Source organism: Acomys minous (assembly GCF_964271855.1).
Source record: "Acomys minous genome assembly, chromosome: 2".
NCBI classification, from domain to species: domain Eukaryota; kingdom Metazoa; phylum Chordata; class Mammalia; order Rodentia; family Muridae; genus Acomys; species Acomys minous.
Genome location: NC_140484.1, coordinates 126,817,050 through 126,833,781, shown reverse-complemented (window position 1 = coordinate 126,833,781; position 16,732 = coordinate 126,817,050).

Genomic DNA, 16,732 nt, shown 5'->3' with positions numbered 1-16,732 from the left:
CAAGGAACTGGACAGCAGAGAGTTTGGGAGAGAGAAGGGGCATCAGATGTGGGGAGATGTGGAAAGGGCAGGTGTGAGGGTCTGGAGAGAAAAAGGAACCAAAGTTGGGGGCATCAATGAGACAAACTGGAGACCTGTGAAGGGTAGGCTAAGGAGAGGGTATTCAGATGTCCCTAGCTGAGCCCCCTAACAGCAGGGGATGAGACTAAGGACGGCACCTTCTATCTAGCCAGGCAGGACCTATAGTGATAGGAGGGGAACAACAATCTACCTACAAAACCTTGGAAACAAAATTTATTCTACCAACAACATGTGCAGAGACAAAGATAGAGTAGAGGCTGAGGGAATGATCAATCAATGCCTGGCCCAGCCTGAGACCCGCTCCATGGAAGAGAGCCAATCCCGGACAGCATTAAGGAAACTCTGCTATGTTTAAAGACAGGAACCTAACTTAACCATCGCCTGAGAGGCGCAACCTAGTTGCAGTCTCAGATCTGTTCAGATGCTGAGACTCACAGACAAGCATTAGGTGAACGCTGGAAAGTCCTATGGAAGAGTGGTGGTGGTGGAGGTCAGGGGTGGGGGTGGAGAATAGAAAGACCTGGAGGGGACAAGAATGCTCCAAGAAGATCAACAGAGTCAACTAACCTAGACCAGTGGGGTCATATTGAGACAGAAGTACCAACCATAGAGCCTGAATGGACTAAGTCTAGACCCCCCTACACCTATGCAACCAATGGGAGGTTTGTGGGTTCTGTACTAAGTTGAGAGGGTGCTGTCTACGACATGGATTCTGTTGCCTGCTTTTGATCACTTCACCCTTACCAGGCATGGCCTCAGTAGATGAGGAGGAGCTCAGTCCTGGTGCGACTTGACGTGCTGGGTGGATTAGTGAGGGGGACTCCCATTTACTGAGGACAAGGGAAAATGGAGTGGGGGGAGTGGATGGGAGGGAGGTACCAGGGAAGAGGTACCAGGGAAGAGGTACCAGGGGAGGGGGCTATGAAAGGGATGTAACATGAATATATAAATTTAAAAAATATTGAGGATAAAGCCAAATGATATAGAGCAACATTTATTTTCAGTCTTGTACTTTAAAAGTTAAAAAAAAAAATAATCAAGTGTCCAATTCATAGCACTACTTTTTGTGCACGAAAGTATTTCATTTTTTTAAAAAGCAATGTTCAGCTTTTATCAGGCAGGAACATATAACAATGGAGTGTGAAAAATAGAAGCTTCAAAGGTCAGTGATATAAAAACTGTCTTTCAAAAATGTTCATTGACTAAAAGAAAGTAGGAAACTTGGAAAATGCTTCATTTTAATGCTCACAGTAGGACGTGTGCAGAATAGATAACTGTGCATAAGATTAAAATACTGCATTTTAGTTTCCACTGTGGATGGAGAAATCTGTAGCCTCTTCCCTTTCCCTGGGTTCTTTATCTTATACTTTTGTGCTCTGCATTATTTATTTCTGAGGGCCTATTCTATTTAGATCTTGGAGAAGAGGTTCTACAGGTGTGCCATAAGGACAGGACGTTCTCCACATTTGAGTGGAGAGTGGGGACTGACTTTCACATGAACTCTGGTGCCCTATATTTGACCATGTCCCCTTGATGGGGAGGCCCGGTGGCACTCAGAGGAAGGATAGCTGACTACCAAGAAGAGACTTGGTACCCTAGGATCATATACAGGGGAAGGAGGTCCTCCCTCAGTCACAGTGATAGGGGAAGGGAACAGGGTGAAAGCAGGAGGGAGGGAAGAATAGGAGGATACAAGGGATGCAATAACAACTGAAGTTTAATGTGAATATTATCAATAAAAATAAATAAATATTAATGTCTGGGCTGTTGGTGTTCTGTTCAGGAAGTTGTCTCCTGTGCCAATATGTTCCAGGCTCTTCCCCACTTTTTCTTCTAAGTGACTTAGTGTCTCTGGTTTGATGTTGAGGTCTTTAATCCACTTGGATTTGAGTTTTGTACAAGGTGACAAATATGGGTCCAGTTGGAGTTTTTTACACATAGACATCCAGTTAGACCAGCACCATTTGTTGAAGATGCTATCCCTTTTCCATCGAATGGATTTGGCTTCTTTGTCGAAAATCAAGTGACCATATGTGTGTGGATTCATATCTGGGTCTTCGATTCGATTCCACTGATCAACCAGCCTGTTGCTGTGCCAGTACCATGCTGTTTTAATTACTATTGCTTTATAGTACAGTTTGAGATCAGGTATTGAGACTCCTCCGGAGCACCTTTTATTGTACAAGATTGTTTTAGCTATTCTGGGTTTTTTGTTTTTCCATATGAAGGTCAGAATTGAACTTTCAATGTCTTTAAAAAATTGTGTAGGTATTTTGATAGGGATTGCATTGAATCTGTAGATTGCTTTGGTAGGATGGCCATTTTTATTATGTTAATTCTCCCGATCCATGAGCAAGGAAGATCATAAATAAATAAATAAATAAATAAACAAACAAACAAATAAATATAAGGGTGTGCCATAAGTAAAGTAAGGCCTTGTGCTTTCAGAGACACATGTCTCACAAAGAGATAAATATTAATAAAGGAAAATTTCACTTAAGTGGTAAAATTTGATGTGGTTCTTGAAAAAGACAAAAAAAATGACAGCTGGTAGGGAGTTTCTAAGATAAAATGTGATCATCATCTGAGTCATGGAAGCATACAGAAATCATAAATGTCTAAGAAAATGATATGAATGTGTAACATGGAATACAGGCAAAACGACAGGATTAGGAATGTAAAGGCTTACAACTTAAGGCGTTCTACTTAATACTTCAAATAATTGAATTGAAGAATTGAAATATCACTGTTTTCTTCATGTTGTCCTATCCTCAAAATGAGTCAGACAGAAGTTCATTCCCTCTGCTTGTCAGCTATTACATACAAATTTCCCAATGTTTATAGAATTCATGAATAGTACTTAAATAGCCTTTCCTCCTTTTATCTGATTATTTATACACCTCCACAACCACTGTAGTATACAAACTTTTAATTCACTTCCTTGATTGGGACTCTTTCAGACCTTTTGCAAATCCTTCCAGATGCTTGCACACGCTTAGATATATCCCTCAATGGGTCTGAAGTCATTGCTTTCTCCTGATTCCTCTCTCTACAACCCTCTCCCTACTCATTTGTCAGCCTTAGACTGTGCTTTTCTGTCAGAAACTCATTTCCTGCACTACATTTATCTTTGGACCACAGCCTTTCAAGAAGCATTTCTGAGTCACTCCCTTCTCTATACACCCTGTTTATCACATCGGATTATGATTAACTATATGCATGATTATACCATGTCTCTGAATCTGTACCATCTGAAAGGATAAGGCTTATGGCTACCTTATTGATAGTCCCACATATATTCAGTACACTGTTTGACTAGTAGAAAGTATTAAAATATATTCATTTGCTGAATACATAGCAAAAAAATTTGCATTACTTGGATAATTAAGTGTGCTAAACAAATAATTCAATGTGGGGCTGCAGAGATAACTCACATCATAATCATACTGGCTTGTCTATGGCTGGAAGAATCAAGGTCAAATTAGTAACACCCACATAAAACGTTAGACGTGACTTATGTGCTTGTATTCTCGGAAATGAGGATAAAAGACAGATCCTGTAAGATTCTTGTCCAGAGGGTCTCAGAGAAACTATGAGTCTTCAGTTCAGTGAGAGACCCTATCTCAAGACAATGAAGCAGAAAGAGACAGACAAATACATCTTTGCATGGCATGCAGGCATATACATAGACTCAGTGAATGCAACACACAATAAAAATAAACTAAAAAAAACCGGGCGTGGTGGCACAAGCCTTTAATGCCAGCACTCAGGAGGCAGAGGCAGGGAGATCGCTGTGAGTTTGAGGCCAGCCTGGTCTACAAAGCGAGTCCAGGGCACAGTGAAACACTGTCTCGAAAAACCAAAAAAGAAAAACAAAACCTAACTAAAATAAATAAACAAACAAATAATAGAATATCCATGTGTTAAAACTTGAAATGGGAACTTGAAATAAAATTTCAAGCAACTAATATTCTATTGAAGTTTTAAAAGTGCATGAGCATGACTCGTTTAGTTTTCCAGAATGAGCTAACTGAAGAAGAAGAAATACAACCAAAATTTGAAACAAAAGCATACAAAAAGAGGTGGAGGCACACTGAGCTCAAGATAGGGTATTAAAAATGGTACTCAGACTGTTAGTCATTGCTAAGACTCTCTCTTGGCTCCTGTGTCGGACACAGAATGCTACAGGAGGATTTTGTGCAGGAGTTAATAGGATCATTCTGGTTGCGGTAAAGCCCAATCTTTGTAGCCAATGACCAAAGCACAAAATCAGTTGGAACACTATTAAACTAATACAAGGAAGGATTAGTGTGAATGACAGTGGTAGCAATAACAGTAAGAAAGAAGCTATATTTTGGGTAGGCTGAAGATAAATTATTTACTAACATAATGAATGTGAGCTTTGTTTTATTGTCATCAAGGATGGCATCACAGTTTTAAGATCAAGTAACTTTTGAGATGTAAGTCAATCTGATAATTCTATTGAAATGGAAAATTTGAAGGAAAATCAGATTAGTTTGGGGATAGATTGAAAACACTATGATAAACTCAAAGAAGAGCTAAGTGAAAATTCAACAAAACAGTTATTCAGGGTTTTTTCTGAGTTTTAGAGAAGAGGTGCTGCTCAGAAACTCACATGTGAACTGGTCATGGGATGAATGATATCTGTACCCTGAAGGCCAGTGCAGATCAGAATAAAAACAATAAATAAGACAGAAACCAAAGGATGAGATTCTCAGATTCTAATATTTTGAAGATGAGAAAATAAGGAGTAACTAACAAAACATTGCAAAGTTACTACTACTACAAAGTTTCATTGTAGGAAATAAGTGAAAGTTAAATAATATATAATATATATTATACTAGGCTTACTTACTTTAAACCTTAATGAGACAATTTTATCTGCTTTGTAGAATGTTGTTAACTAATCTCAACCAGTGTGCATAATATATGTCTTTTCTCTTTCTCACAGGATTTTTGCAGTTGGTCAACTGCAAAAATTTGAAGCACCAAGTTAAATTTAATTTTGCTGTGGCTTTTTCTGTAGAATATCAGACAGTTAAGACAGTAAGAATTACTGTCTTGTCAAACTCTTGTCTGCCAAAATGGGTCTCTGAGTTCACAAAGAATCAGAGCAAAGGCTTCCTTTGGCAAACATGAATTCAGACATCCTAACATTCACAATTTTTATTGTAAATAAACATCTCCAAAGATTTTTTATTTTCTGGCTGAAAATTCTGTTATACCATTAACTTGCATATTAGGGGAAAGGAAAAGTGAATTGATTCCTATAACTGAGAGCTTTAATGTCGCTGTCTTCAAGAGCCAATCAGGTCATGTTTAATTTTATTGCTTTATTGATACCTAGTTAAATGTATATTATCTAAATTATTTATTTAAAATGTTGTGACTTCAAAAGTCATGATATAATAAGAACATAGTTAAGGCTCATTCAAATAAAGGTATTTAGCAGTCAGAATGTTTTGGCCACTAGATCGTATAGTCCTAGACAGTATCTCATAGTGTGAGTGAGCATGAAAATTGCACATACCACCTATAATGAAACTGTAGGACACTCATAGACCTGAATCTGAGACTACTATCTGCAATGTTTCTTTACTTACTGTGTATTAAAACTTCAAATAAAAAGTAGCTTATTAAATACTTTCTGGAAAGACTATTTAACTGGATAAGAAATTCTGGTACTGAACTTGAATGACAAGTGATTGTCCACTGTTCTCTGTTTACATAAGATCTAACTTAGAGGCTGGGCTTCCTTGGTGCTCGATGGTGGCAGTTTTCCTCTGGTACTTTTATTAGTTGAATCTGTATCAATGGTTCTCAAATATTTTTACCTCTAAATGTTTACAAATGAATTTATTGAAAATCTCAGAGGTTTGCTTGCATGTATAATGTTTATAGATATTTACCAATGTCAACAATAACAAACAAATGCATTCTTTTAAACAATTAGAGCAATGGCAATTAATTCATTAAATACTTAGATAAAAAACACAGGTATAAAATACTAAATGCATTTAGTGGGAAAGGAGAGAAGGACTTGGAGGATGAGAACTCTACAAGAAAACCAATAAAGTCAAATAACCTGGGCCCATGGGGGCTTAAGGAGACCGAGGCACCAACCAAGGACCATTCATCAACTAGACCTAGGCTGCCTCTACATATATAGCCCTATACATATACAGCCGATGGGCAGCTTAGTCTTCATGTGGGTCCCCTAGTAAGAGTATCAGGGGTTGTCTCTGACATGGACTCTGTTGCCTGCTTTTGGATCATTTTCCCCTAGATGGTCTTCTTTGTCAAGCCTCAATGGAAGAGAATTCTCTCAGTCCTGGTGTAACTTGATGTGCTGTAGTGGGTTAATGTATGGGGGAGGTCCCCTTTCTAAGGAGTCAGGGACTGGGTATAGTAGGGAAGAGAGAGGGAGGGTGGGACATGACAGAAAGGAGTGAGGTGGATACAACGGGATATAGAGTGAATAAATAAAATTAAGAGATTAATATGAAAAAAATAAATAACCGCATTTAAAATACTTTAATATTTGTGCTTTGCAGGTTCACAATTTCACAAATGTATTTAATATCGGCATGCATGTAAAAAAAGTGCAATCCTTTTATCTGCCGGCCACACAGACCTCAAAAATTCCCTCTGTATACCTATGGTAGGATGAGAGGGGACTACAGTGTGACTAGGTTTGAAGGGCACGGTGCTTTGGAAAGTTCATGGGCAGCCTCAATAGTCTCAAAAAAAAAAAAAGCTTGGACAAATCAGAATCTCAATATTAAAGTTTATTCATGAAAATTTATTTATTAGTTTGTCTCTGACAAGATTTAGTATTTCATATCTGGTTTCTAAATGAATTGTAAACATTCCAAGAAACACTAGGCAAGGTGATCTGAAGTGTCTAGAATTTGAGTTCTGTTGTGTGTCTTTGAAAGAAGTTTTGACAAAAAAAAAATGCTTCTATTTAAATGAATATAGAGTGTATAATGTCCACCAGAAAATACGTGTTTTAATGATTTAAGATATGGCAAGGCTTAAGAAATCTCTTGAGAAATGCTTTGTTTTCATTTTAGATGTTTCATTTTGTTTATGTGTTTATATTCGGATAAATAGTCTATCTTGTTTGTGAATAAGTAAAATCAAGTTGGTTTCCAATATTCACAAAACAAGAGCATTACATTTCTAAACAGGAATCAAGCTTTATGGGAGAATGTTGCCCTATCATGCATCAGAGTCTTGGTGTGAACCATAGGAACATAATGCAAACCAGAAACAAACAAAAAAGTAACAACATTAAAAAAAATTAAAAAGTCTATAAATTGCATACTGGCTCTTGCCTAGAATCCCTAGACATACATGGACATACATAAGCACAGTCTTATTGAATTTTCTTCAATGATTATGAGGATATAGGTTCACACTATACTGCCCGCAGGCATCACTGCCATAAAAAGAAATCTAGTATCAAAGAAACAATGCATCTGACCCCTTAGTTAATATTCAAAGTGATGGTCAAAGAGGTTATAAGCAAACATCAGCTTTCTTTCACACCTCTAAGCTCATTCTGCAAATTAATGTCATCATCTTGGGAGCATTCAAGACCCTGGATAATGAATGCTAACAGCAGTCCCTGTTGACTGCATCTGAGGATGCATTTGTTTTTCTCATTATCTTACACACAATCTTTTAGCTATTGTCTGCCTCTGCAGCTCACTCAGGAAGCCAGGAAAGTGCTAAAGATGTCAAGAAGCAAGAAGCCTCATTTATTTTTATGGCCTTCATCAGCATTTTTTCTTCCTCTCTCACTTTTTTTTTTAACTTAAAGGTCTATAATGGAATCTGCTGATTAGAATCAGAACCGTATCTAAGTATAGATAAGAGAGACCTATCCTGAAGGTGATGGGCAATGCAAGGGCACTTTACCCATAAGATATCTGGGATAGAAACTGATGCTAAAGTCCATTAATTGGAATTTTTCTGTCCTTTGTGATGACATTAAATAGTTTTACAATTCATTGATTCTAATATTATGTAACACAGTAAGGATCAGACTTGGATGAATGAAAAATATTAAGTGGACCAAAGCGACATGCCAGGAAAACCAGACCAACCAATGCAAATGGTTAGAAATCAAAAGATTCCTTAGCCTTTTAGTGACTTAAGGTTAACTTAAATTGCTTCATGTAGCTGTAGCATTAGAAAATTAAAATGAAACCAGTGTCATTATGAGAAATACAGCAGATGGATGAGTTCTTAATTCAAGCAGAGAATCCTCTGAGCCTAACTACATATCCTAGAGATTAGTGGTTAACTAGAATTATAGTTCAGGGATCTATTTTTCTATAGCAACAAAACATTTAGACAGAAACAAACATCCGATATAATTTTCTAACGGAAAAAACATGTCTAGTTGGGAATGCAACTGCAGAACATTTTATCAAGGAGACAAATGAAAGGCATGGTGTAAGAAAAATATAGGCTTTAGAAACTAAATAACTCGGATCATCACTGGTAGAAGACAATTAACAAGGTTGCACACATATCTCAGGCACTTTGCAGGTTCAAGGGTAATGGATTTTGGGAAGGGAACTGGGTGAGAGTAAGAAATACTGACATAGCCGTTTATTTGAAAATGACAAAACCTCAAGTATCTAATTCAAAAGACAAAAGCTATGGATTATTGTTAAATTCCAAATACTCAGACTCTTATATAACTGTCTCCAAGAGGATATAGGTCTAGTTGTGTGGGGACAAAAAGCCATGGCCATGCAGATAGGTGGTAGATATGATGATCATGAGGGATGGCTGTTCCTGAAAGACCGTCCTGACCAAACTAGAGTAATAAACATTTACATCAGGAGCACATGCCTCTTCCTTTCTTCAGAACGTCTTTAAAGCAGATGTACATTGTTATCTTCTTCCTCCCTTTGGCAACATATGTCCCTGCTCCTGACTCTAATTTGTTGGTTTGCATTCATTACCAAATTTCCCTAATTTTGCCACTAACGACCAAGCCAAAAGAGGCTCAATTGTGTTGCAAGTTGACTCCTTGTGTTTTTTTGTTGTTGTTGTTGGTTCGCTTTTTAAGATTTATTTATTATTATGCATACAGTGCTCTGCCTCCATGTACACCGGCAGGCCAGAAGAGAGCATCAGATCACATTATAATTGATTGTGAACCACCATGTGGTTGCTGGGAATTGAACTCAGGACCTCTGGAAGAGCGGTCAGTGCCCCTAACCTATGAGCCATCTCTCCAGCCCAACCCCTTGTGTTTTAAACCCTACTGTCATGACCTACAGGTCCCAGTTCCCACCAAAGAATAAAAAAAAAAGTACATACAAAACCATCAAATGAACTCAACATGGTTCAGGGGATTGCAAAATGAAAGGGAAAAAAATCTTAGAACTAAAAGGTCAAGGATATGACCTTGCAAATGCTAATTCCAAGATAGCAATTTTCACTGCAGCAAAGGTGAAATGTGTTTTTAATGAAAACATTCTAAAATGATAAGAAATCCAGTAGAAACTTTTACACGAAGGGAACCTCATTCTATCCCATTTTAGTCAAAAGTGTGACTTGCCATGATATGCCTGTAAGAGCAAGCACAGGGCTCAAAACGGACTGCAATTCTTCAGCCATACTCCTGTTTGTGAGAATTCAGTGCATATATTAATGATGCACTGTGGGCAGGAATAATTTCAGGTTTAGTAAATTGATAGACCAAGGGTCATATGCCAAAATGTAGAGAGAAGAATACCCAAAGTTCTCTGGCCAGCTAAACGGTGCGTGCAGATCATTAACAAATTAGAGCTTCTGCTTCAAATAACTTGCAAGGCAAGAGTTGACACTCAAACTTGAAAATTTTTCCTGAGTAGTTTTACAATAAAATAGTAAAGTAATGCATTGTAGAACCTTGTATTTTGCTTCTAAAGCATGTTGTACAGTATCTTTTACTATTTAAGGTCATATAGACAAAAATCTACTAAAATTAATGAATATTTGTTAGGAGCCTTCCATTTTCAGTCACACACACACACACACACACACACACACACACACACACACACACACATATATATATATATATATATATATATATATATATATATATATATATTATCTGTATCAATGGAGATTCAAGAGTGAGGACCTGCGTTTGAATTGTGAGGAACCAAAAGAAACCTAGATGCAGTGGTTTCCATGCATAATCTCAATGCTCTTGTGTCTAAATGGAAGGTAGATACAAGAGTCCCTCAGACCTTCTATATCTATTAAATTCTGACCACAGGTAAACAACAGAGACTCTGCCTCAAACGAGGGGAAAAGTGAGATTAGACACCCTGAACCACTCCATGAATGCACCATAATACAAGGTGCCCTTATGCACAAGTGAACACTCCTCTTGCATGCATATGCACATGAACCGTATATAGACACGTGAAATGCATTTGAAAAGGTAATTGCTGATTTGAATTTCAAGTGATGCATTTAAATTTGAGAAAGAACCAGTAGAATGGCAGAAATCTGTGCCAACTCCCACAAAGCAGCTTGCATCATGACACGGTCTCCAACTGGAGCATAGGTGATGCAGCTTTTAGGGAGGACTAGATTGGGACAAGAATGAAGCTTTACACTGTTGGATTTTTAGAGGCCATACGGAAATACAGTCTGGAGGCAGTTTAGAGAGAATAGTCCCAAATTTTCTGTGATTCATGAAGAAAATGTACGTTTCTCAGAAAATCTCCATTAGTAATCATATAATGTTAGAATAAATCTTAGTAATTATCTTATCTTTTGTATATTTTATCCAATTGATAGCATATCAATGCCTGAAGTAAAGTATTCTCTTGTGCCTTTCATAGTATTTTACAGGCTATCAGGAACCTATTCTCATTTATGCCTTTCTGACTACCCTCATTGATCCTATTCATGTAATGAAGGGCCTAAAAACAAAACCACACAATGTTACATAAGCATTATAAAATCATTGTGTACATGGCACAGGAGAATAGTTATTTTCACAACACTGTAGTTTATATGCTATTGTATCTTCATCTAATTTGAGAATAAATACAGATGGTGTCTGTCACTTACTTTAACATAACTCAGGATTGATGTAGATTTCCATGAGCCAGTACATGTGAAAAACAACCAACACACACATTTACTAAAAAATAAGATACGCTTTATTTTAAAATGTTAGATTAATAGCCACCTGGATTCTGAAGGGCATAATGTACATAATCTTTAAATTACCTCTCTACATAAAACAATATCCGTGTTGTCCCTATTGAGTAGTATTAGTTTGAATCAAAGTCAATGTCCCAGAAAGTAAAAAGAAAAAACGTAGCCTAGGGTAGTCATTTTATGGTCCATCTGACAGTATCTGTCATTATATGATCAGTAGTGGTAAATCATTACACATCTGTCAATGAGTCACTTCCACACTCAGGGTGATGAAGCTGGGTTATGCTGTCAGGTTTGACCATGAACAGCTTCATAGATACCGAGTGTATTGTGGGAACATCACCAATGCCTCCACTAAGACAGACAAGCCTCAGAACTAGAAATGACCATTCTGAGTTAGTTAACCCAGACTCAGAAAGACTCACATGGTATATACTCACTTATAATTAGACCCTAGCCCAACAGGAATATCCCATGAAAGTGTTTACTTACCAGGACATTGGAATAGATGCGGGACATCCCATTGGGACTCTAGGTGAGAGAAGTATAGGAGAATGGGGAAATAGAAGGATCCAGAGGGTCCTACAAGAAGAACATTATGATGGGCGGATCTGGACCCAGGGGGTTCTGCTCAAGCTACTGCACCAACCAAAGACAATACATGAAGTAAACATTGAACCTCTACTCAGATCTAGCCAAGGAACAGGACATTACCCACAGTTGTGTGGAGAGTGGGGACTGACTCTGACATGAACTCTGATGCCCCATGTTTGACAACCTCCCCTTGTAGGGAGACCTGGTAGCACTCAGAGAAAGAATAGGAAGGTTACCCAGATGAGACTTGATAGGCTATGATCATATGGTGAGGGAGGAGGTCCCCTTCTGTCACAGACCTAGGGGATGGGAATAGGTGAAAGAGCGAGGGAGGGAGGAATAGGAGGAGACAATCAAGAGGATAAAAATTGAGATGACTTCAAACTTTGTCTGTAAACTAGGCTGCACTCAAACTCATGTACCTAGAAGGTTATAAGTGTCAGCCATGACATCCACCCAGTTGCAATGAATATTACTGTTCCTATGTGGCTTCAAATTATGAGAGAGAGAGAGAGAGAGAGAGAGAGAGAGAGAGAGAGAGAGAGAGAGAGAGATGGAGAGACAGAGAGACAGAGAGAGAAAGAGAGAGGGGAGGGAATGAGAACACATATAGATGGTTGTGTGAGTTTCTTGAACTAGCCTGGCAACTATTAATCAATTATGAAATTATATGGTAAAGAAAATAAAGTCTTTTTAAAAATTAAAAATATAATAAAATAAAAATTTAGATGAAATCTGAATAAATTAATAAAAAAGAAAAAATGAAGGGTTGGATTAAACAATTGCTCATTATAAAAGAAATAGGAGTTTCATGGAAGGAGACAAGATGAAACAAAAAGAACTGAGAAATGGAAGGAACCATAGGCACTTGAACAAAGTTGAACCTTTAGACTTTAGGAAGTAAATGTTCAAAAGGAAGTTGGCCACCTGCATGGGTCCATATGTCTGAACATTGCATCACACTGCATTCCTCCAACACCATAGGAATTGTCCCTAGACATCGTCTCTAATCCTGCATTCTGTTTTCTTCCATCTGCACATTAAATATTTCTGTCACTGATTACTGACACTTGTATTTGGTATTTCTTTCTCCCCACGCTTATATTTTTATTACATTTGGGTCAGTTTTCCCTTTTCTCATAGTTTCCAATCTGCACAATTTGTAATCCTGCAAATTTACTGTCATTTTCTATTAATGTGCCATTTACTCCCCTGACCCAGATCTTTAATAAAAATGTTAAATAAGACCAGACCTAGGATTTGTTACTTGCTGTTTATAAGCCTTTCCTCAGTCCTAATCTGACTGATTTTCTTGTCATCTAAGCTCATTTAAAGTAAATTTGCAAGTAAAATATCATCAGGCATAGTATCAGATGTTTTGCTAATGCCTAAATATATCATGCTTTCTCTTCTGTCCATTAATTTTAAGAATTTATCAAGGAAAGGAACTCAGCTTGTCCCCTATGAATTTTCATTTATACGTTTCTGTGGTTTTAGGTTTGTAAGCTTCTTTCACTTAGGTTGTTCTGGATCATTTAATTATATGGCAAAGTAACTCCATATATTTATTTAATATGTAGATTTCACTATCACAGAAGAAGAGCTTGGGGAGGATGACAGTCAGTACTGTAAATAGGTCAGTAATACCCTATATAACACATCAAATTGCTTAGCCTCTTCATGCAATATGGACCAGATTCTAAAGGGAACTCTGGCCTTCTTTTTCAGGCCACCAAAGCCACTACTACTAATAACATGACTTTGAAGACACAGTCGATATTTATATGTAATTTCTCTTCTAGCCTATGTTCTCCTATATTTCTGCTCCTGTATTTCTATTCACATCCTCTTTCTTGCATTTTGATAACAATTTCTTACCCATACCTACTCTCCATTTCTATTGCCTCAGATTATACCAAACAGGCTCACCTACATACCACACACACACACACACACACACACACACACACACACACACACACACACGAGAGAGAGAGAGACAGAGATAGAGAAGGAAACAGAGACAAAGAAGGAGACAGAGACACAGAGACAGAGAGACAGAGACAGAGAGAGAGACAGAGACAGAGACAGAGAGACAGTGAGTCCAAGACAGACAGAGACAGAGAATAGGCATTTTATTTATTTGTTAGCCTTCTTACTCTGTCCTGCTTTTGATAGGGTAAAGCTGGAGCCCCTTAAGAAACATTAAAAGCTGCTTATAATGTGGTCTAAATCCCTCTCTCTAACTTACACATGCAAAGACTTAACTAACACCATTTTCTTTATATAATAGCAGGACATACAAACAGCCCCTTTTTTTTTTCATGTTCCCATGTTGATTTTCTTTATGTTTTATAACCCAGGTCTAAGTACCTAAGCTTTCGTCAGTGAGGCATAACTCATGTCAATGCTACAGTTTTGGTTAATTTTCCTTTTTTTTTGCAAGGTTTGATTTTTCTTAGGGGGCATCATGACTTTCTTTATAATAAATTCTGGTTCACTTTTAAAATGTGAAACCCCTAATTTTACTGCCAGATAGAGTGTTCATTTTCCATTTTTTGAATTAGTGTGTGAAGGCTCTAAATCTTTTGAACCTGGAAGTAGACTTCATTTATGTACTACCTACCTGGCACTTATGCCTTTTCTTTACTTCCTGAAATTCTTTTCACATTTGCTATCCAAAGACACCCAAATTGCTTTTCTCTAGAAACTCATGTTATTTATATCCAACATCTAAAACAGCTCTTTGTGGCAGACATTTTGTTAATGGAAATATGATGCTCTGCTCCATTTAATTTTGAATGTGGCATCATGTTCCTAACAAGTATCTTATATATATAAGTGTATATATACACTTTAAAGTTGTTACCTTTATATAACACATCAATGATTAAGACAAATGTTCAGAATACTTTCCTAATATTTTTCTATAAAATCTCCTTTTGCTGTGATCGCAAATTGAGCCAGTGACTCCCATCAAAGAAAGGGAAGCTCAATCACTCTTTGTTCTACTCTGACAAAGGGAAAAGGAAACAGGGGAAATGTTTAAAAACAAATATAATGCTCTATCCTCAAGCTCTAGAGATGTGTGGTAGCATATTGCTGTAATCGCAGGGTTTGAGAGTAGAAAAGGAGTGAAGATTTTGAGGCCAGTAAGAGATATATGGCAAAATCCTGTTACAAAAGAAAAGAACAAAGAGAATTCAAATTTAGTTCGTGTGTTTATATAAATTCTCTGTGAAGAGCTATTCATTCCTGTCATTTCTGAAAGGAAAAAATATCTATTACCAATCTATGAATGTTATCTATCTAACATCTACCTATCATCTATCTATCTATCTATCTATCTACCTCTCTATATAGCATATAAATATATATATCATCTATGTATCTATCTTCTATCATCTGTCTATATAGCTATCATTTATTTATGTATCTATCACCTACGTATCTATCACTTATCTCTGTATCTATCATCTATCCATCCATTTGGCTATATTTTATTTCTTATTTAAATATTATCCTGTACCATATTAGAAAGAAATCCGTAAAGATAGTTCTAGATTCTGTTTTCACTTTAACCTTTTCTTTCTGCTATTATATTACCAGCAAATTTACCACCAAATGAAATGTTGGAGTGGTTTAGTGATATGATCAGTGAATATAAAGTGGTTTTAGGTTTCTGAATTACAATTAAAGTTAAGGTATCATTTAATCACTTGGAATAGTTCTTGAAAGAGAAGAAGATGACTGAATATGACTTAAAATGCAGTTACCCCAGGGGAATGCTAATCCACAAGAATTTTCTATACTCTCTTCGTAATAAGCCCACCCATTTTCTGTCATTCAAACTCAGACGCTTTCACATGAAAATTCATTTTGTTATTTACACAGACACATAATTCTCAAAATTCACCATGAAATTGATATAAACATCTTTAATTTCCATTTGTCTAAAATATTATCATCCAGAATTTTGGAAGCACACTAAGAAATCTCAGTGTTGGACCAAGTAGTTTTTATTTTATTTACTTAGTGTTACCAGTGATGCTTGCCAAATACAAACTGAGCCACATGCATCCATTAACCATGACAAAATCATCTACAGTGGAGAATGAGTTAAAAGTCAATGCTCCTCTGTTGGCATAAGCTTTTTGACAAATCAGTGGACTTTGTTCATGCTTTGAAGTGCAGTCATTTTACTAAGTCATACAAAAATTAGACAAAAGGCTTATATCTCCCCATATATCTCAACTAAACATGTCCATCAACCACACTGTTCTCTCTTGCCTCTCTCTCCCTTACTCTTCCTCCCTCTTTCCCTCCCTTCCTCCCTTCCTCCCTCCCTCCTTCCTTCTTCCACTTGGGGATGTGTATGTCTCTCATCTTTCAAGACTCTCCCTGACATTGGACACTTCCTACCCAGGTTATTCAATTCAGACTCTTGTCCCTCCAAGTAGCTAAAGTGAATCTCCTCAATATCAAGGCTTTATTTGTTTGTCAAAATAAAGACATGATCATTTCTAGTGAAATCATGTATGAACAATTATGAAAGGATTACATCTATACTCCAAAATATCTTTTCAACACCTATTGGTTTAGGACACCTATTTTAGTTCCTTAAAGTTAAACTGACTTAGCTCTTGCATAAAACAGAAATTGTCTAACTTTAATGTTTTTATTGACCATACATAAATATATATAATGAATTTCTTGTATGTTCCATAAGGAAAAAAAGAGCTATGTCTTGATAAAGATTGATTTTGTAATAGTGACCAAACTCATCTGAGTAGCCAGGAAATTTAAATCAAGGCAAGCCAGTTGCATAAGCAAAACAAACAAA